The sequence below is a fragment of the Cupressus sempervirens genome, chromosome 5, assembly GCF_028749045.1.
Source record: "Cupressus sempervirens isolate cs-2001-9-10 chromosome 5, ASM2874904v1, whole genome shotgun sequence".
Classification (NCBI taxonomy): domain Eukaryota; kingdom Viridiplantae; phylum Streptophyta; class Pinopsida; order Cupressales; family Cupressaceae; genus Cupressus; species Cupressus sempervirens.
In genome coordinates, this window is record NC_143122.1 from 805,560,023 (window position 1) to 805,583,096 (window position 23,074).

A 23,074-nucleotide genomic window follows, 5' to 3' on the forward strand; every position below is an offset into this window, starting at 1 on the left:
TATATTCAAGGAATCTCAAATCTGCAAATACCCACTTTCACCAAAATGCTCATAACTTAATAATTTTTTATAAAATTAAACCAAACCAAAAGAATGAGAAGGAGGATTCATAATTCTATATATTAATTACTATATTACATTTTTTCTAGTCTATACAGGGCCATATAAGGCCTAGAAACAACACTAAAACATAAAAACCAATCAAAAAAACAATAATAGAATACACCAAAAATATATCAAAATATTTCTTCTTCTCAAATCTGATTTGTTTCAACCATAAAATGGTATTTATATTCATTTTAAAGTTGTAAACCTTCCTAACTACCCCCAAGACCAACCATCTACCTTTTGACATCATTTTTGTATATTAGTAACTTTCTCAATGTTGCATTTTACAACTTTTTTATGCAACTTTTACATTTTTGACAAAATGACTTCAAAACTTTTTCATACCTCTATATACATATCCAAATGAAATATTTAAGACCTTTTATAATTATTTTACCCTTCCATGGGTCTTTTACACAAATTTGACCATGTAGACCTAAATATGACCTATTTAACAACTTCAGCAATAGTGTGCACATGCTTACATTTTTTGTCAACACCTTTACAAATAGATTCAAAATGAATCAATACATCATATAGTTGACTTTAAATGACTCAAAAATCTTATATATCTCATAGTGACCTCTAGGATTAGGTGCTTTCACACCATACGACCAGCCTTGAGAATTTTTCAAGTCTCTTGGAAAGGTGTGCTATAACCTGCGAAAAAAGAAAACAAAAGTCTTCATCTTTACCTTCCTTTGCCTTTTCCTCTTCATGCCTTTATCACTGCCATATTTTCCCTTAAGGACACATGATTGTCCTCAAACTTATATTGCTAAATACTCCTATCAATGGAGCATTAATGGTTGCAACTTCCACAGTACCTTATTAGTTAGAGATCCACCTTTACCATACTACTTCAAACTCACCACAATAACTCTCCCTTGTGCCTCACCTAAGAGTCCTCTTTGCCTCTCTCTGTAGTCTCTTGGAAATCAAATGGACCACTCCTTTTCCATAGACCTTCTCTTGGACCTTGATAGACTTTTAGTGTATGTACACACAACCCAAACTTCACATGTATCAAGATGGATGAGTACCTACAACCAAAATCATTAACAAAATAAATACCAAATCTCCAAGGTCTTGGTGTGGATTGCCTCCCTTGGTGCTCTACCCACACACCCAAGATCTTCAAAATATGATACTATTTTTATGTAAAGAATCTTATAAACCAAAAAATCATCTACTATATTGGTGACAATCTTCATTTAGTCATTGAGATAATTGAAAAGAGGAAAATACTAATTGTTTGCTTCCTTTAACAAACAACTTCAATATTGTCTGAAGTTTTACAATTTCCAAGAATTGAGTTATTTGACCCAAAAAAACTCAGAACCAAAATTTCTAGAAGAAATAAAGTTTTTAGATAACTACATTAACTATATCCTCACTGAAATGTCCCCTTCTCTGATTTGATATGGTATTTCACACCTCTAATCAGATTTTTAAAATCAAACAATTGATATCACAAAGATCCACCAAATTTCTCAAGAAACCCCAAATCGGGTATGCCGAAAATAGTACCAAAAAACTTCACAGCTTCACCTGTTATTAATAAATCTGAAAGTAGAAATTTTAAAAAAAATTTGAGCAGCATAAAAGCATATAAAATTTCATTTCCATATCTGTATAACATGCACACAATAGCTCCCAAATGGAGGACAAAAACAATGCTCATCGGGCTCTCGAAAATAGCACAAAATAGCTCGAAATCACCACAAAAACTTAATAATCTATCACAGAAGTATAATCATATAAAAATACATATTTTCAGCTCTATTTTAAAATTTAAAAGTCTGATATATAGCAGCAACCCAAACTGATATGAAATACTCAACCGGAAACACCAAACTCTTACAAAAATAAACCTGGAAACTCACAAATCTGCACTGTTTAGCACAAAGGCAAACTCTGCATGAGCATGCACATGGAATGGCTTCAAACTCCCATCCTTAGCCTTCTTGGAAACCTAAAAACTCCCATTCTTGGGTCTCCCTGGAAACCTACAAACTCCCGTTCTTGGGTCTCCTTCTCCATAGGTTTGGCAGCCTCTGAAGAATAACAAAGAATGAGCGAAATCAAGTTCTGGAATGTGCCCAAAATGCCTCTAAACTCCTTAAAAGAGGGCATAACTATAAATCATGTCCAACGGTTTCCAAAGATTAACCCCCTTTTTCCGAAACTTCACTTTCTTGGGCCTACCTGCCTTAGCAAAGATTACTATTTTTTAATTATTTGAAAAGGGCACATGACAAGTCCTCCCCTCCCAAACATTTCTTGTCCTCAAGAAATGGCTAAACAATAAACCAATCAATCCACCTGGATCCCAAATGTAGTCATGAACTATACTACTACCAATTAACATAGGCTCCTGCAATATCCTCTACAATATGACCAAGAGGAATCCATAATCAAACTGACAATTATAGCTCAACCAAACTCCAAAATCACCACTACCACAGTCAAAAACCCATGAGACACAAACTCTTAGAATATCAAAACCCAAGTAAAGTGGACAAATCAAACTACCAACATAGTAAATACCATCAATGCATCCCACTAGCCTATATGGAATGTACAATCCAACTCTGCAACAATGGTGAACGCTCTCAAATGAAACTGTACCAAGTATGGAGAATCCACACACTGTACAACTCCTGCAGTCAACAAAACTCTGCAAATCACTGGCCACTATCTCATAACCATAACTCCCATGCATTGCTGATGGTGAAAAGACATTACAAGATAAAGAGTAAGAAATGGAATCCAAACCAAATTTTCCTGCCATCAACTCCTCAAAACAAGGATCAAATGCTAATTGATGTATATACCCTACAATATAATGTTGATTAAAAAAACCAACCTCAGTCAATAGCTCACCATGAACAAGTGATACAACCCACTGTGACTAATTACTAGCTAAGTCAGGAGATGTCATAGCCAAAGGAGTAGAATCAATAACAACACCCACTGAAGCATCACTCCCAAACTCCTGCTCTAAGTCACATATTATCAAGCTGCCAACTAAAAAACCTATCACCATGTCATGCCCATCACAACTCTCATCCCGAGGCATCAAACTATTCCATAACTGATGATAAGCACTAGGAACCAAAGTACATCTCTGTATCATAATCTCATCAACATGGTCATCAAAGGTAAACTGATGAGCGTACCTCACAGTGTAATGCTGATAGAATGCGCCAATCTTAGTCAGTGGCTCAGACTATAATCCAGATGAAACTAACTGCAATTGATCATTAACCATGTTGGAACTGACTACTACCTCCAAAGATATCACCAAGGGAGTAGTATTACTAGCAGGAACTATGCCAATTGTCGACTCACCAACATCATACAAGATCTTTGATACATCTCTAGTCTCTGTGCCATCAGTACTAGAGGCCACCACCATGTCAGGCATACAACAATCTGCTACAACACCCAAGTCAACTAAACCTGACTCTAGTGGGAATGAACTTGATATGCCAATGTTAGTATCAAGGATGGATACATCCCCATCTCCACTGTCTTTGACAATCTCGGCCATGGACATCCTCAGATCACCAAACACCACAGCTTGTGACTGTATAGAATTACGTAAAGACTTTAGTCGCTCTAACTCCATGGTCACCTTAGCCAAATGAAACTGTGACTCCTTGAAAGCCAACTGTGTACTCTCAAGAATCTCAGAAGTCACCTCAAGCTACTCAGTAAGCTCACTCACCTCATCTTCCTTGGCCAACAATGCGTCATATGTTGTACTGCCCCACTCAATAAGATAATCTCTATTGGCTAGCAACTGCATATAATTCTATCTCAAAATCCGAATAGCCTCCCATAAAGAGTGGATCTCTATCAAGGAAAGATAACTGCCTTCCTGCTCATCACTAGTAGGAGAACCCCATCCATAAACTGCTAACAACTGATGAGCAGCATCGAAATGCTAGCAAGTGATAGCAATGTCTCGGTCACTAACTCTCAATTGATTAGACACATGATGGCACTGGCTTGATTGTCTCCCACAAACCTCCTCTGATGCATTATCTAAAAGATTATCCTCAAAGTTACTAGTCTCTAGAGTATTACCATCCATATCGTGTGAATCAAATTAAAGCTCATATCAACATACGGAGTATCAAAAAAATTAGCATTGCTGTCCAACTCCTCTATACCCAAGGAAACTAAGTCTTCAAAATTGCCCACTGCATCCTCCTGGATGTCATCAATGCCAATATGATCCTAGGACTCATCTATACACACTGCCAAATATGAAATATCATCAACACATTCCAGCAAGTATGGTCGACTAGATATATGAACAAAGCCCAACATCGGTGTATAAAAACTAATACCAACATGAGACAAGATACTGGCACAAGAAAAGACAACACCGTGTAATCTGCTAATCCACTCCATGATAGCACCCAAACAAACACTACTACCAAAAAGTGTTAAAGATCTCCAGTCAACTGAATCACAAACACCAATATAACAATCTCGAGTCCATATCCGTAAACTAGAATCAACTGGTAACTCAAGAAAACTCCTCACCTGAGTAATATGACCAATAGCAACTAACTCCACATACTTGTCATGATGAGATAATGAAGTCACAATACTATCTTTGTTCACCTTCAGCTGGCTGGACAAATCATGTGAAGTACTACTAGCCTCAACTTCATGTGATGAAGCATCTAACTGTGCCTGGTACTCTTTCTCAGCAAAGCCATGAATGCTCAATTTCTGCTCATCTCTACTAGGTATCTCACCATCCTGCACAACAACATCCTCATAATCATCATCTGAACCCACTACACTGTAGTCACTGCCTATTGTAACTATACCATCCTCAATACCTGTGGCATCACCCTTTGATGACCTATAAACAATTGTCTCAATCTGAGTATCAAGTTGATCGTTACTATCAATCTATGTAATATCCTTTCCCACCACCTCCTGTGGTAGAGTAGAATCTGAGACCTCTACCTGGCTATTAGCTAGTTTCTCAAACTCCTCATGCAACTTCTTGGGAATTGTGGCATCTGTCCTGTGAGAAAATATGCCAAATAGAAATCCAGTCAACTTATCCACCTTAGCTGGGTCAGACAACATGTCATTCATTATACGGTGGTGCTCAACCAACTATTCAGACATGTCATGGCTTATTTTCATAAGTTTATCTCGAATGTCTAAATAACCATCCTTTCTACTATTTTGACTTTGGATATCAATTGTCCAAGATCGTGTCCTCTGAGACTCTGTACTATACCTGTCCATTCTGGATAAAGTAGAGTGTAACCCCAATAGGATATAACTTCTTCAAACACCAAGAGCTAACATGCAAATGATTGGAAGTAGCATGCAACCATAGATTTTGACATGCAACTAATTAGAAGCAACATGCAACCACCAAATTATGACATGCAAGATCTAGGTAGTTGTCAAAACTGACATGCAAAATTTGGGTAGTTGTCAAAACTAACATGCAAGATCTGGGTAGCTGTCAAAACTGACATGCAAGATCTGGGTAGTTGTCAAAACTGACATGCAAACTTCTACAATCACAAAATTCACCAAGAACTAACATGAAAATTATTAGAAGTATCATGCAACCATAGATTTTGACATACAACTGATTAGAATCAACATGCAACCACCAAATTATAACATGCAAGATCTGGGTAGTTGTCGAAATTGACATGCAAGATTTGGGTAGTTGTCAAAACTGACATGCAAGATCTGGGTAGTTGTCAAAACTGACATGCAAACTTCTACAACCACCAAATTCACCAAGAACTAACATGAAAATGAGTAGAAGTAGCATTCAACCATAGATTTTGACATGCAACTGATTAGAAGCAACATGCAACCACCAAATTATAACATGCAAGATCTGGGTAGTTGTCAAAACTGACATGCAAGCTTCTACAAACCCTCAAGCTGGCAAGATCATGGCTCTGATACCACTAAAATGTCCCCTTTTCTAATTTTATATGGTATTTCACACCTCTAATAATATTTTTAAAATCAAACAACTAATATCACAAAGATCCACCAAATTTCTCAAGAAACCCCAAATCGGGTATGCCGAAAATAGTACCAAAAAACTTCACAGCTTCACCTGTTATTAATAAATCTGAAAGTAGAAATTTTTACAGAAATTTTAGCAGCATAAAATCCTATAAAATTTCATTTCCATATCTGTATAACATGCACACAATAGCTCCCAAATGGAGGACAAAAACAATGCTCATCGGGCTCTCGAAACTAGCACAAAATAGCCCGAAATCACCACAAAAACTTAATAATCTATCACAGAAGTATAATCATATCCAAATACATATTTTCAGCTCTATTTTAACCTTTAAAATTCTGATGTATATCAGCAACCCAAACTGATATGAAATACTCAATCGGAAACACTGAACTCTTACAAAAATACACCCAAAAACTCACAAATCTACACTGTTTAGCACAAAGGCAAACTCTGCATGAGCATGCACATGGAATGGCTTAAAACTCCTATCCTTAGCCTTCTTGGAAACCTACAAACTCCCAATCTTGGGTCTCCTTGGAAACCTACAAACTCCCATTCTTGGGTCTCCTTCTCCATAGGTTTGGCAGCCTCTGAAGAATAACAAAGAATGAGCAAAATCAAGTTTTTGAATGTGCCCAAAATACCTCCAAACTCCTTAAAAGAGGGCATAACTGTAACTCACATCCAAGAGAGGTTAATGAAACATATTTTAATAATAATTTTCATTTATTAGTCCAACGGTTTCCAAAGATTAACCCCCTTTTTTTGAAACTTCACTTTCTTGGGCCTGCCTGCCTTAGCAAAGATTATTATTTTTTAATTATTTGAAAAGGGGACATGAAACTCACCAATTCTTGAGGTTTGGGAACCAAATTTAATTCATAAAACAATTATTGTTTCAAACTACAAATTCTGGTCGATATCCCTATCATAATTCAGAATTAAAACACTAAACCATGCCTAGGGCATACAATATATTCACCAACATGAATCCAAATGATACAAAACAAATTACATGTGAAAAAATTATGAATATAGTTTAATAATATGTAAGACATTTAATTTTCCTAGTCGTTAATAATTTTTGAAGCATAAATCACTACCTACAACTTCAATGGAAATCTTTAAAAGCTAGTTTCCACTAAAATATGCATAACCTTCACAAATATTCATATAATTAACTAAAACCAAAATTAAATGAAATATAATTCATATATATTTTTATAAAATATTATTATATGTCTTGAGTCTCCAAAAAATGTCTATACTACACACTACAACATGACTAAATTTAGGGAATCTCAAATATGCAAATACCCATTTTCATCAAAATATTCAGAACTTATTCATTTCTTTATAAAATTGAACCAAAGGAAAATAATGAGAAGTAATATTCATCATTCTATATATCCATTACTATATTGCATTGCTTTCATGCATTATAGGGCTGTACAAGGCCTAGAAACAACACTAAAACTAAAAAACCAATCAAAACAACAACAATAGAATGCACCAAAAATGTATCAAAATATTTCCTCTTCTCAAATATTATTTGGTTTGACCATACAATGGTCTTTATATCCATTTTAAATTTATAAACCTTTCTAACTACCCCCAATACTAACCATCTACCTTTTCACATCATTTTTGTAATATTAGCAACTTTCTCAATTTTGCATTTTACAGCTTTTTTATGTAGGTTTTACTTTTTTGACAAAATGATTTCAAAAAAATTTCATACCCCTCTACACATATCCAAATGAAATATTTAAGACCTTTTATAATTATTTTACCCTTTGATGGGTCTTTTACACAAACTTGACCATGTAGACCTAAACATGACCTATTTAACAACTTGAGCAATATTGTGCACATGCTTACATTTCTTCTCAAAACCTTTACAAATCAATTCAAAATGAATCAATACATCATATAATTGAATTTAAATCACTCAAAAACCTTATATATCATATAAATGGGAACAAGAGTAACCTAAAAAATATCAAAATTTCATCTATGAGTCCAATTGTTTAATATCTTCTGAATCTTATTAAGCATATTCTGCTAGAAGAGACATGGATTTCTAGAAACAACACTAAGAATAAATAGATATAACAAGGGTAGAAACCCAATCTAATACTATAGGATATTAGCAATCCTTCTTGAATATCTTCAAGGATATTAAAAAATAAATAGAGGAATTAAGTTCATTAATTTTCTATCCTGGTGCCACCAAATAAATGTCAAGAGTGTGTTGAAACACCTCATTTTCATGGAGCCAAGCAATACTCTCAAGAGAAATGTCACCAATAAATCAAAGATGAGAAATTGAGGGTGGTCCATTATCACAATGCCAACCATGAATAGAATTCTGAGAAACCTAATACTTGATGAATATTTCTGGGCTTGCAGTCTTAATAATAAAGAGATAGGAGGAGAGACAGTCACCATGGAGCATACCCCTAGAGACACCAAATAATTGGGAAGGTTGATAATTAAGAAGAATAGAGAAAGATGTAGTAGTAACATAACTCATAGTCCAACTTACCCACTCTAGGACAAATACAAAGAGAAGAATAATATTCTTGAGGAAACTCCATATAACTCTATCATAGGCTTTGGCCATATCTAACTTAATAAACATAGATTTCTCCCTTAAACTAGCCATAGAGTGAATAGCTTCAATACCAATAACAACCCCATCTAAAATTCAACTTCCTATGACAAAACCTCCTTGTTTTTAAGATAATAGAAAGGAGAAACCTTTTGAGCTTCTCAACGATCAACTTAGTAATAACTTTGAAGACCACTTTACACAAAGAAATAGACCTAAAAAAATTCATTTGATTAGCCTCATTTTTTTCAAAATTAGAGCCAAGAAGGTAGAATTCAAGGCCCACCGTATCTACTTACAAGAATAACATTCTCTAACCACCTCCAACAAATTTTGATTAATGAAATCCCAAAATTTTTGGAAGAATTCAACAGGAAAACCATAAACACCAAGAGCTTTTCCTTTATGTGTACTAAAGACCACCTCCTCCAACTCAACCAAAGAGAGTGGTTGCATGAGAAAATCATTCATTTCTTGGGTAACAAGAGAGGGAATATAAGACAAAATAATAGTCTCTTCATTTACTACAATGGGAGAGTCCTCAAAAAAGAGGATAGAAAAGTACATGGTTGCCTCCTTGAACAAAGCTAGCAAGGAAGACAATTGAAGACCTTCAAAGTTAACTAAAGAAGCCTCTAATTTCAAGAAGATTGCATGTTTTTATGAAAAAATGCAATGTTCTTATCACCCTCCTAGAGCCAATCAAATCTGACCTTTTTCTTCTAGTATATTTCCTCATGAAACCACCATTCTTTGAGATGTTTAGAGGCAAGGGATTTAGCTTTACCCAAAGACATAGAGAAACCAAGATCCATAATATTCCTAGTAATGACATCAAGAAACTCCTAAACTTTCCCTTTCATGTTATGAAGGTTCTCAAAACATTATCCATTCTATTTTTTGAGCTTCCTTTTGACATACTGAAGATATTTAGTGAAAGAATACATAGTAGTACCATATGTAGGGGCACCATCTCTCTACCAACTAACCATAAGATCATAAAGAAAGGAGTCTTTAAGGCACATCAATTGAAACTTGAATGGAGGATTATTAGGAATAATCAATCCAGCAGCAAAGATTTTAATTGGTTAATGATAAGAACCTCATCAGTCCAAAATTTCAAAAGAGAGAGTAAGAGAGAAACTAACCCAGAAGTAGGAAACCAATAATCTATCCAAATGTTTAAAGCTATCTTGAGCCACAAAACTTCTATTATTCCAAGTAAATATCCCATTAGCTAGTTTGATATCAAAAAGATGCAACATATCAATAGTTTGATGAAGAAGATTAGAGGAAGGCCCCAACCAAGAGAAATCACCCTTCTCCTCAAGACTTATGTCTAAATTGAAATATCCTAATAAAACCCAAGGATGGTAAGGATTGAAATTTCTTACATATCAAATGTGTGACCAAATTTTTACCTTTCCCACATAGTCCATAGGCACATAGATATTAGTATTTCTACATTTGGTTAGTATTGTTTCTCTAATACCAATTTCTTTTATACTACTTTAATGTAGGCATCTTCAAGAGTACAAGTGGTTGGAGCTATACATTAAAAAGAACAAAAAAATAACCAAATGTATTAATTGTGTGAATCTAGGATTTTTTTGATAGATGTAATTTATTTATACATGATGTAGTTGTATTGTTCATAAATAATGCATTTGTGCATGAGGATGTGACTATATGGAAATTTTTGATAGAATTCATGTATTTGTAGTGGTTTAGTACATTTCTATTTTTTTATGTGACATGTAGAAAAAATCTAATAGGATTTACTACTAATGTGTTGATGAAGCTCATATTTAATGTCTTTATTATGTAACCTAATTTTCTTATTGAGCTATGGAAATGTGTTGATTAAGAAGGCTCGTTTATCACAATTTGATGTCAACCAATCTTGCTTCTTCCCCAAGATCTCCTAGGGTCTCCTTAGGTCTTACGCTTGACAAAATAGAGTTTATACCCACCCTATACTCCTTAGGACTCTATACAATAGATCCTAACCAATCAATTGGCACACACCAATAAGGTATAACAACTTTTTTGCTAATTCTCTAGTAACCCCAAATGTTCATTTGACTTCCAAATGGGTTGATGGTCAACATGAAATATCTATAGACTTCCTTCAAGCTTCCAAACCAAAAACAACACCAAAAACCTAATTGAGTTCCAATCCACAAGTGAAAATGCATTCAAATGCTTGTAAAAAGGCTACTAGAGTTAGCCCTCCAAATGCACTAAAACAAAAATATCTTGAAAAAATACTTAACAATGAGTAAAAAAAAACCATTCTGGATACCCTTTTAGAAGACCTTAAGGATTTTGGAGGTGTAGGGTTTCCAAATTATTTTTACTGTACAGGCACAATTTTAGCCTAAAATCAAGGGTTTCAAGGTATTGTATGCTATCTAATGGAAAAACTTGATTTTCACACCTTAGGGCATCCACAAAAACTTCCCACTTGTCTTGGGGTTACATCACTCCTTGCTACAACACTTTCCATGCATAGTTTGAAGTATCTACATATTCAACCACACCTATCTTCTCTACAATAATTTGTGATGCCTAACCAAGTTGCTAGGACTTGCTTAGGGCATCACTGCAATAGTGGATCTTCAATTTTCTAAGGCCTCATCTCCACTATAAATTATTTACATGGAGTAATATTCCAAATCCTAAGATACCATATTGTACCTACAATGGGAAATGGCCGTATGACTCCATTTGTGCACACAATCTATCTCAGGACAATAGCCTAGTGAAAACAAAAATATTTAATACAAGCATGCAAAAATTCACAAATTAACAAACTAGATATGTGAAAAATATTAAATAAATCTAAGATAACACTTCCAACACTAAAAATCCTAGATTTAATCTGTCTACATGCCAAGAGTACTTAAAAACACAAAATTATTGTTCATATCTTGTTGTCTAGGTCATACAGTACAATAACTCACTTTTCCAACCCTTTGAATAGGTTGAGAATGGACTTATATAGGCTTTCCACCCATGCTCTTAACTATTTTAGACGGTTAAAATACCTTCTTGACAAAGTTTCTTGAAATGCAAGAAAAGTTGTCAAAATGTTGTTAATGACAACATTGACAACTTTGAGCAACTTTTGCAATTTTGAGTTTTTGACCCTCAAACTTGCTTTAAATGATGTTAAATTATATAAAAATCCTTAAAAAAATTTTAAAAAACTAATAAGGTCCTTCAAACATTAGTTTTACCTTTTTTGCCTCCAAAACCCAAAAATGCTCTATATAGCCATATTGAGCAATATTGAACAACTAAGAGCAATCTAGCCTAAACAACCTCACTTAAGGACTAGACTGACTCTATTATTCACCTAGTGGTGTGGCTAGCACCACCACAAGCCAAAAACTCTAAAGTAACCCTAGATATTCATTATCCCACCTAGGTACTACTACACCATACTCCCCTAGAGAGAGAAATCATGTCACTCCTATGGACAATATGTCTTTGTTGATGCTTAGCTTCTTGAAGTCTTCCTTAGCAACCCATGTGGCTTGTGTGTCTAGTCTAGTCTTCCACTTGAGAAGGTACTCCATGTATACTCTATTTCTAGTAGTTTTCTTGAGTCTGGAATCTATCACCTTGTCAACTTCTAAATTGGTAGTGGAAGGAACTATTGCATGGTCCACATCATTCTCAACTCCGTGACTACTAGTAGCATCAATATGTTAGAAATGATTTAGAATAACTGAAAGGGTGGGTGAATCAATTTTTCAAGTTCCAAATGCCAAATTAAAACTTTTTCATCAAGTAAAGTGAGCCTTTAAAACTGTTCACTCATCCAAGCTTAAACTTTATTACTTAACAAGTTACTGTAAATCAACATGCAAACATAACACATGAAAGATCAACACATAACATAGTGATTTATGTGGAAACCCAATTTTTGGAAAAACACTAGTAACATGCTACTCAATTCTCACACTTCTAAAGTGATGCCTTGCAAAAGGCCTACCCTGTTAAAGGCTACAACACACTATTAAATATGACCTGGTTAAAGGATTTCACTACCCTATTAGAAGTGGGCCTATTTAGAGGACTTTCAAACATTCACATGGAATGCCACCCTATTAAATGATTTAAAAATGGCTGTTAGACCAACCTAAGTCCATAGGATTTTTACCCTAATTAATACAATTGTTAGAGAGTAACAACAAGGGCTTTTCACCTAATATAACTCACAACTGAACTTGCAGATTTCATATCACAATTCAACTCTTCACATTGCCTAGCCTTCAGCCTCTGTAGCTCTAATAGCTTGTTCTCCTTTCAAGCTTTGTCTTTTTAAGTCTTCATTCTTGATGTACTAGTGTAGTCTACTTTCTGACCACTTATTGAATTAGAGTCTCTGTGCTTTGTTCTTCCTTCTTGTCTTGATGTCTTTTCATTAACACATTTCAACCGCTTTGCAATTTTTGCACACCAATAGCTCTTGCTTCTAATCCTGTGACTCATTAAATAGAAGTTTGGAATTTCTTTTCCCACTTGATTCTTCCCTCCTTTAATTTTAGTTCAAATGGATTAGGTAGGATTCATTGAATCTAACCCATATCTTGCTTCTTCTAGAAACATCATGAAGAATCCTCTTGAATTTGCTCAAAAATAATTTACATAAAATTTTGTGATTCCAACTCATCATCCTTATCCTCCATTTGGTTCACAAAATTCAAGGTAAAAAACTTGTCAACTCAGATTCGGTGAATCTTTGACTTTTGCAATAATGCAGCAACTCCGCACTATTGAAATTTTGGTGCTCGACAAATACTATGTTACTTTGCATCAACTACATTTTATTAATTCTTGGCACCTACTATGGATTCACTTGGCATCTGCTAAGTTTTTTTGATGCTCGACACCTATTGCTTTTCTTTACACCTAACACACTCAACTCCTTAGTTATCACTCAACATGCACTAGATTATTCATTTACTTTGCACTAACTAAAAATTTTCTCAGCTTGAACTAGCTTTCTCGGCACTCACTAATGAACTTACTTAAGCCTTGCACTCAACCTTGTTCCAATTTCTAAGTGTGGCTCTCTTCTGTATCTTTTCATCAATACATCATTTTACCATTGTCTTAATTTATCCTTGCACTTCATTACAAAACCATAACTCAATCTTTCCCTTAGGTGCTCTTGTTACATCTTGTTGATTAAATCCTCTTCATCAATCAACTAAGTGATAGTACTTGGATCTTACAAGCAATTTTCATTCCATCAAATATCATGTTTAACATCAATGGAAAAATAATGATTGGAAATATTCTTTAATAGAAATCTCCCTCTTTTCAAAAATCTTTCTTTTACAATTAACTTTTCAAAAAAAATTCCAACAAAATAGACAATGCTCCTTTAAAGTATACCAAATCTTGTACATTAAATATTAAACATATGCCCAAATCTGATGGAAAATAAACTTTATATGCATTTGCCCCATATTTTCCCATGATCTTGCAAGATGCTACTCTCTTTATTTGCAATTTAGTAGGGACACCCTTTTGCAACCTAGCCTTGTTTAAATGGACCTTGAAATAATCCCCAATAGAGAACTGAACATCCTTTCTCATTTTGTCCATCTTTTCTTTGAGCTTTTGGGTATTTCCTTGTATAGTTCTTTTGACTTGGTCTTGTATCTCTCTCATAGTGTGGGCAAAATCATCAGCATGTCCACTCCTATGTTCTATTTCTCCAAGATCCCTCAACTCACACACACCTCTAGGATGCATGTCATATACAATTTCAAAGGGACTTCAACCTATGGTTCTATTCATACTATCATTGTAGGCATATTTTTCTTGGGGAATAATGACATACCAATTTTTCCCAGTTGGACTAATCACCAATGTTCCTCTTCGAGAATCATGACATGGGTTAGCTACCTCCTATGTTCTATAAGTCTAGCAGTTGTATCATTCATTAACAAATTGATCTTTTGGTGCAACGACAACCCTATATTGTAACAAGTGGTATCAAAGCTTGTACACAGGTCCAAATCTCTTGAGGTAATAGATTGTTGGACTATCCACCAACATTCCCCTTCTAGATTCATGACATGGATTAATTGCCTCCTTTGTTGTATAAGTCTAGTGGTTGTATTGGGAATTAATGGATAAATATTTTGGTGCAATGGTAACCCTAGCTTCTAACATGCTCACATTCCTTAGTTAGGTCTCTTAAGAGATTAATGAGAACTATATTGACCAACTCAGATTGACCATCAATTTGAGGACAATATGATGATCCAAATGAAAAATTTGTGCCAAGTCTGCCCCACAAAGTCTTCCAAAATCTTCTCATAAACTTCACATCCCTATCTAAAACTATGCTTAGTGGAAGGCCATGAATCCTTACAACTTCTTTCAAGAACAAATGAGCAATGTGGCTTGCATCATTGGTTATTTTGCATGGGATGAAGTTCCTCATTATTTTGAATCTATCAACAACCACATAGATACTATCATGGCCTTGTTTTGTTTTGGGAAATCCTACTCTGAAATCCATGCTCATACATTCCCATGTGTTATTAGGGACTGATAAAGGCTAATAAAGACCTGCAGTACTCATCCCTCCTTTAAATTTCATACACACCATGCACTATTCTACATACTTAGTCACATATCTAACTAGTTTAGGCCAATAATAAAACCTTTGGACCAATTCTAATGTCTTGTTGATGCCAAAGTTACTTCTTAGACTGCCATTGTGTTTCTCTTGTATAAGGTTCTCTCTTATGGATCCCCTTGGCACACACAACTGGTCACCTTTAAAGAGAAACCCATTCTACAAGGTAAACTTTGCAAATTTTCTATGAAAATGGTTCTCAAAATCTGAACATACCTTGTATGCTTATCCAAAGTCCTCATTCTCCTTGTAAAGACTCTTAAAACTTTCTATTCTAGTGCTATAATAACTTACTTCTTGAATTGTCAACACTCTCTTGCTTAATGCATTTTCCACTTTATTCATTAGTCCTTTGTTGTGCTTGATTGTGAAAGTGAATGCCTGCAAGTACCCCATCCACTTCAAGTTCCTATTGTTCAAATTTTCTTGATTGTTGATGTAGCTTAAGGCCTAATTATTAGTAAACACAAAAAATTATTTGGGAAAGAGATAGTGCCTCCACTTCCTAACTAATTGAACTAGGGCATAGAGTTCAAGGTCATAGGAAGAATATTTCTTTTCGGCCATATTATTTTTTTCACTAAATAAAGCTAATGTCCTACCTTCTTGACTCAATACTCCCCCTACTACTAGGCCAGTTGCATCACATTCTAGGGTGAATAGTATTTCAAAGATAGGTAATTGAGAAATAGGTTGGATAGCTACTTGCTTCTTGAGTATTTGAAATGATTTTTAAGCTTCCAAATTCTACCTAAACTTGGACATGGCCCCATCCTTTATGGTCTCTAACAAAGGTGCACATATGCCACTAAAGTTTCTAATAAACTTCCTATAGAATTGATCAATATCATGAAAACATTTTACCTCAATTGAAGTAGTAGGTGGTGGCTAGTTGAGAATCGCAACAACCTTCTCTTGATCAATCTTCAATGTTCATTGGGACACCACAAAGCCTAGGTACACCAATTCTTTCTTGAAGAGGTCACACTTCTCAAGACTAATGGAAAGCTTCTCTTCATGCAAACTTTGCAATACTACTTCGATATGCTTGATGTGATCCTCCTTAGTGTTGTTGAATATGAGTATATAATCTAGGTACACAACCACAAATCTCCCTATGAAGTCTTTAAGAACTTCATTAATGAGCCTCATGAATGTGCTAGGAGCATTAGAGAGGCCAAATGGAATCAGTAGCCACTCGTATAGTCCATTTGAAATATTAAATGTTGTCTTCCATTCATCTCCCTCTTTTATCCTAATTTGGTGGTATCCACACTTCAAATCCACTTAATGTACTACTTAGCTCCTCTAAGATAATCCATGAGATCTTCAATCCTAGGTATGGGAAACCTATACCTAATTATGATCATATTTATGGATCTTGAGTCTAATCACAACTTCTATTACCCCTTTCCTAGATACCAACACAACAAGGATTGCACATGGGCTTATGCTCTTTTGTATCAGACCTTGGTCCATTAATTCTTATACCTGCCTTGCTACTTCAAAGTTTTGATGTAGAGTGAGCTTGTATGCTACTTTTTTAGGTAGGGATGCACCTGGAACAAAGTTAATTTGGTGACTTATAGCCCTTCTAGGAGGTATTGTAGCAAAAGCCCCATCACTCATTGTGTCTTTGTATTTCTCAAGCAACTCCTACACTTCATTAAGTAATGGTTCTTTGACTACATTTTCTTCTCCCTTAGACTTTAACACTAATACATAACTCTAAATTTCCTCATTCTTGAGGTCCTTAACAAATTCCTTACCACTAAAAAATATTAAACTAGGTACCTCGATCTGTAGCTCTTATCCCTTTCATAAATATTGGATTTTGAATGTTCTTCCTTCCTTCTTAAATGGGATGCAATTTTCCTTTCCATCATATATTGCTTCCCTATAAAATCTACAATGTCTATCCAATAGAATATGGAAAATATCCATGGGTGGGATGTCGCACAAAAAATCATCTTTATCTCCTACAATGGAGAGGTCCACCAAATTTTGCTCATTCACTAGTATTACACTTATTGAGATAAGTCACTTTATGAGGATTGATATGAGGTATCTTAGTAAACTTTAGATTTTTGATTGCCTCCTTTGATAGGATATTGTTAATAGATCTAGAATTCACTACTACTTTGTACACTTTCCCTAGGATCTTACATCTAGTCCTAAATAGATTTTTTCCATGCTTAGGCTCATCAGGAGCAGGTTGTTTAATCAATACCCTCCTAAACATTAAATTCTCTCCCTTTTATAATTCAATATGATCCATTTTAGAGTCCTTGTAGTAGTTGTCCTCTTGAACATATGTTATCCTTTTGTCAAGGTTACCAGAAGAAAGCTTATCAGGGCATCTATATGTTGGATGACATAATTGCCCACAATTATAACATTTCATGGTGGAAAAGTAGGAACTAATCCTACTTGATCCTCTACCTCTATTTGAGCCTCCTTGGTTACTCTTGACTCTACCATAACCTTCTCTATAAGTTCCTTCATTGGTCTTCTTAGTGATTTTTTCTCACCTTGATGCTTCTACTTATTTCCTCTACCTTGGTAACCTCCTCTTTGTCCTCTTTGATTTCTAACCTTACCTCTAACTTTGAATTTGGAATACCCTTTCTTCTTTTTATTTTCCTCCACCTTTAAAGCTAGTTGATGGCATCTTTGAATAGTGGTAGGTGCCCATAAACCAAGCTCTTCTTGGATATTCCACTTCAAACCTTGTAAGTATCTAGCCACCTTTATTCGCTCATCATCTTGTTTCTTTGATCTAAGACATAGTCTCTAAAACTCCTCTATGTAGGAGGCCACATCTAGGTCTTTTTGCTTCATTCCTTGTCACCTTCTATGGAGTTGAATCTCATAGTATTCTGGTAGGAAGTTCTCCCTAAACTTAGTAATCATGGCTATCCAATTGGCTATATGATTCTTTCCCATGTTGATCCTCTCATCTTGGACATATTTTCACCATGTCAATGTTGATACTCTAAACCTTGACTTAGCCACTTTGACCTTCTATACGTCTAACACTCCTTCACACTTAAAATGGTTCTCCATTCCATCTATCCAATCCATCAATGCATCAATATCTTATTTTCCACTAAATAGTGGCACATCTTCTAAAGTTTTCCCTCCTAAGGATTTGATATCTTTCAAAAAGGGCTCTATATTAAAGATAGGGTTAGGTTCAAGTACCACATCATCTTCTGCTACCTCTTTACCCTTCTCAATATCTTCTTATTCTTCCCTTTTAGTTGCATCAACAACTTCCTCTATTTTTTTCTTCACATCTTCCAAGGGTACTTCAAGGAGCCTATTCTTCTCTATTTTCTAATTAACTTCTTTGGCTAACTCTGCATTAATCAGCATGCTAGACTAGCCTACTAACTCACCAGTAGCTAGAGACATGCACCACTTTCTCCCAAGTCTTTAACTTGCTTTGATACCACTTTGATGTGACAACCAATCTTGCTTCTTCCCCAAGCTCTCCCAGGGTCTCCTTAGATATTACACTTGACAAAATAGGATTTCTACCCACCCTATACTCCTCAAGGCTCTATACAATAGATCCTAACGATTCAATTTGCACACATCAATAAGTTAGAACAACTTTCTTGCTAATCCTCATCAACAGTAGTAACTCCAAATGCTTATTTGACTTCCAAATGGGTGGATAGTCACCTTGGAATGTTTGTGGACTTCCTTCAAGCTTCCAAACCAAAAACAACACTAAAACCCTAATCAAGTTCCAATCCACAAGTGAAGATGCATTCCAATGTTTGTAAAAAGGCTACTAGAACTAGCCCTCCAAATGCACTAAAAAAAAAATATCTCAAAAAGCTCCTTAACAAAGGATCAAAAAAACCACAATTATGGATACCATTTTCAGCTACCTTAAGGATTTTGGAGGTCTAGGGTTTCCAAATTGTATGTACTATACAAGCATAATTTTAGCCTAAAATCAAGGGATTTAAGGATTTGTATGTTGTCTAATGGAAAAAATTTATTTTCACACCTGAGGGCATCCACCAAGACTTCCCACTTAGCTTGGGTTTTTATCACTCCTTGCAATTTATTCCATGCGTAGTTCAAAGTATCTATACATTCAACCACACTTGTTTGCTCTACAACAACCTGTGATGCCTAACCAAGTTGCTAGGACTTGCCTAGGGCATCATTGCAATAGTAGCTCTTCAGATTTCTAGGGCCTCATTTTCATTGTACAGAATGTACATGGATTCATATTCTAATCCTAAGAAAATTTACTGTACCTATGGTAAGAAATGGCCCTATGACTCTATTTGTGCAAACAGTCCATCTCAAGACAACAAACTGATGAAAACCTTAATGCTTAATACAAGCACACAAAACCTCAAAAAATAACAAACTATCTATGTACAAAATCTCAAATCAATCTAAGCTAAGACTTCCAATATCAAAAGTCCTAGATTTAATCCATCTACATGTCAAGAGTACTCAAAAACACAAAAAAATGTTGTTCATATCTTGTTGTCCAGGCTGTACAATGTAATAATTGACTTATTCAACCCCTTGAACAGGTTGAGAATATCCTTATATTTGATTTCCACCCATGCCCCTAACTATTTTAGATAGTTAAAATACCTTCTTGACAAAGTTTCTTGAAATGGAAGAAAAGTTGTCAACATGTTGTGAACGACAACATTGACAACTTTGAGCAATTTTTGCAATCTTAGTTATCTAACCCTCAAAATTTCTCTAAATGGTGTCAAAGAAATCCAAAAGACTTAAATGGTTATAAAACACCTAATAAGGTCCTTCAAACACTAATTTTACCTTTTTATCCTCTAAAACCTAAAAATTCTCTATATAGTCATATTGAGCAAAATTGAACAACTAAGAGCAATATAGCCTAAACCTCACTTAAGGACTAGAATGACTTTATTATTTACCTAGTGGTGTATCTTGAACTGCTAAAAGCCAAAAAATTATAAGGGAAGCCTAGGTATTCCTTAGCTCACCTAGATGCCCTTGCACCACAATTTAAGGGTTAATCCTTCATTTGAGAATACAGATTGGAATGATAGTGAAGAAAAATTAGGGTGAGATGGACAAGAGTGAAATTTTATGGGGCATCCAAAGGAATCCTAGGTAGATTTGGTGAAGGTTTTGTAATTCTAGATGTTGAAGAAAATACCTTGATGCTAGGAGCAATGTTATTTCTAGAAGGGGCTAACAATGTAGTAGATTGTTTAGTGGCTATATTTTCCCTTTGATTGGAAAATAATTGTGTTAGGAGAAGAATCCATTTCAAAGGATACTCTCAAATAGTGATCAACATAATAGAAAAATAAAATATGGAATCCTTATTTTTGGACAAATACATTAGGAGGATTAGAAGGGAATTGGAGGAATTTGAAGAATTTAAAGTTAAACTTACTTCGAGAGAAGGGAATGTTATAATTGACAAGATGACCAATGTAGGAGTGAGATTGTATGATTGAGCTAAGTTGGTGGAGGATTATTGAGATCTAAATACTACTCTTAATTGGGTCCTATATCCTATTATTTAGAAATACTCTTAAATTTTTTTGGCATGGGTAAGTAATGATGGAATTAGTTAGCCAAAGAAAAGGTGACATTGGACATGTAAGAAGGATATAAAGTGGATGAATGTTTTTAAAATAATTTGGATGTTTTCATACCTTTTAAATATAATGAATGATGGTATAACTTAATAGACCTAATGAAGTTTTAAATTTGACCCACATAGCACAAGGCACTATTGTAGAATAATGTATACTGGATCAAGTTGAGGATGATAAAAATGGAAGATAATTTCAACCTATAGATGTTGAAAAACAAGTAAGCTCCAAGATTTTGAGGGGATATATCACCAAGGAATCATGAAGATGTTTCTAAGGTAGATGAAGACGAGTTTTTTCAAATCATATTTAGGTTTTTTGGAAGATAAGTTTTTAGTAAGGACTTTCATCCAAGGAGGAATGTTGATATTTTCTTATTGTTTTGAGCACGAGCCTTACTCTTGTCTGAGAGAAAAGAAGATGTAAAGAAAATTATGGAAATGTGTATAGATTTTAGTGTGAGCTTATGGATTTGATTTTGTGGAAAATATAATACAAAATAGTATACTAAAAATAATTATGGATTGTGCAAATATCTTTGCATTAATATATCTGTAGCCAGTCTAGTGTGATGGTATGATGAGGTGGTTGGAAATTTCTAAGGTTGTAAAAGTTTTTCATGTCAATGAAGGTTTATGGAGATATGTTAAAGGTGTTATATTTAATTTCTATAGTCATTCATAGTCTTGAATACTTGGTTCTTTTTATTCAATGAGTAGGAGAAGTGCACAAATCTTAGAAGTATCTATTGCATTTCATAGTATGGTGAGAGGAGAACAACCAATGAATGGAAGAAGAGAGGAAGAGGAAGCATAAACATGTTCTAACTAAGGTTGGGACAAAAATTTTAGACGATTCTTCCATGATGGTATTGGTAGAGATGATTTTGGGCTGCAAACAAGGCAAAGTAGACATAAAAGGAGTAATTATGGTGAACAAATATGAGGAGGAGATGTTAATTCATTGGGGATATAGCATGTAATTTTGAGTCCAAGGTCCTTGAAGTTTACATGCCCATTTTCAGTAGTAGGACTATCTCATTTGAATGTTATGGTTAGGTGTTTGTTTGCAATATTGTTGATGTCTACTAAGGGTTGGAGGGTTGGTGGCATGATAGCAATGTAAGGGCATAAATTTTAAATAAGTCTTTTAGGCTCATTTTTGTATTGTAAAATGTATACTCTATTTCAATAATAAAATACTTATCACCTTCAACAAAATAATATGTGTTTATTAAGCACAAAAATGATTTCCTAATTGATAAATACTTTTAAAAATACACGAGGACTATAGATGGTAAATTTTCAGCTACATTAAAACCTTGAGTTATAGAAAAATGCCTTTTGTTGTATCAAGAAATACCAAAGTTTTTGGAGGATTCTTAATTCAATCAATATATGAAGGCTAGGAGGAGATCAATGAAGAAAATAAGTTGGAAGTCTCTTCTAGAAGCTTCTTCAAAACCAAGCGGAAGGAGAATTTGAAATGTTAAGAAACAACATGTCATTAATTATAATCACAATATAAATGTATAAATCTATGTGTGTGTGTGTGTGACCAATCATATTAAGGCACTATCGAATGGAATATAGAGCTATGATAATATGTCTGCATGTTCACACCCTCTTCTTAAGCCTTTTTCTCTTTCTATAGCCAATTATTACATTACACCTAGCTTAATTTTTTTCAAAGTTCAATAATTTTGTACACTTAGGAAACTTAAGGGACATCAAAGGTAGGGTATGGTACTAAGAGTGTAGGTGCATATAGAGGGAAAAAATAGGCCATTTCTAGGATAAACACACATAAAGAGATGTGTTTTCTTGGATAATTCAACCCCATGAGAAACACAAGTCTTTTTATGCTACTTTGTAACTTTCCATTGAACACATTCGGCACTTTTTGGACAAATAAAATAATTTCTGCCCTTCTAAAAGACTTTGATGCTTAGAAAAACAAGATAAGTTATTATAGAGAGGCTTGAGATTAGCATATACATCCAA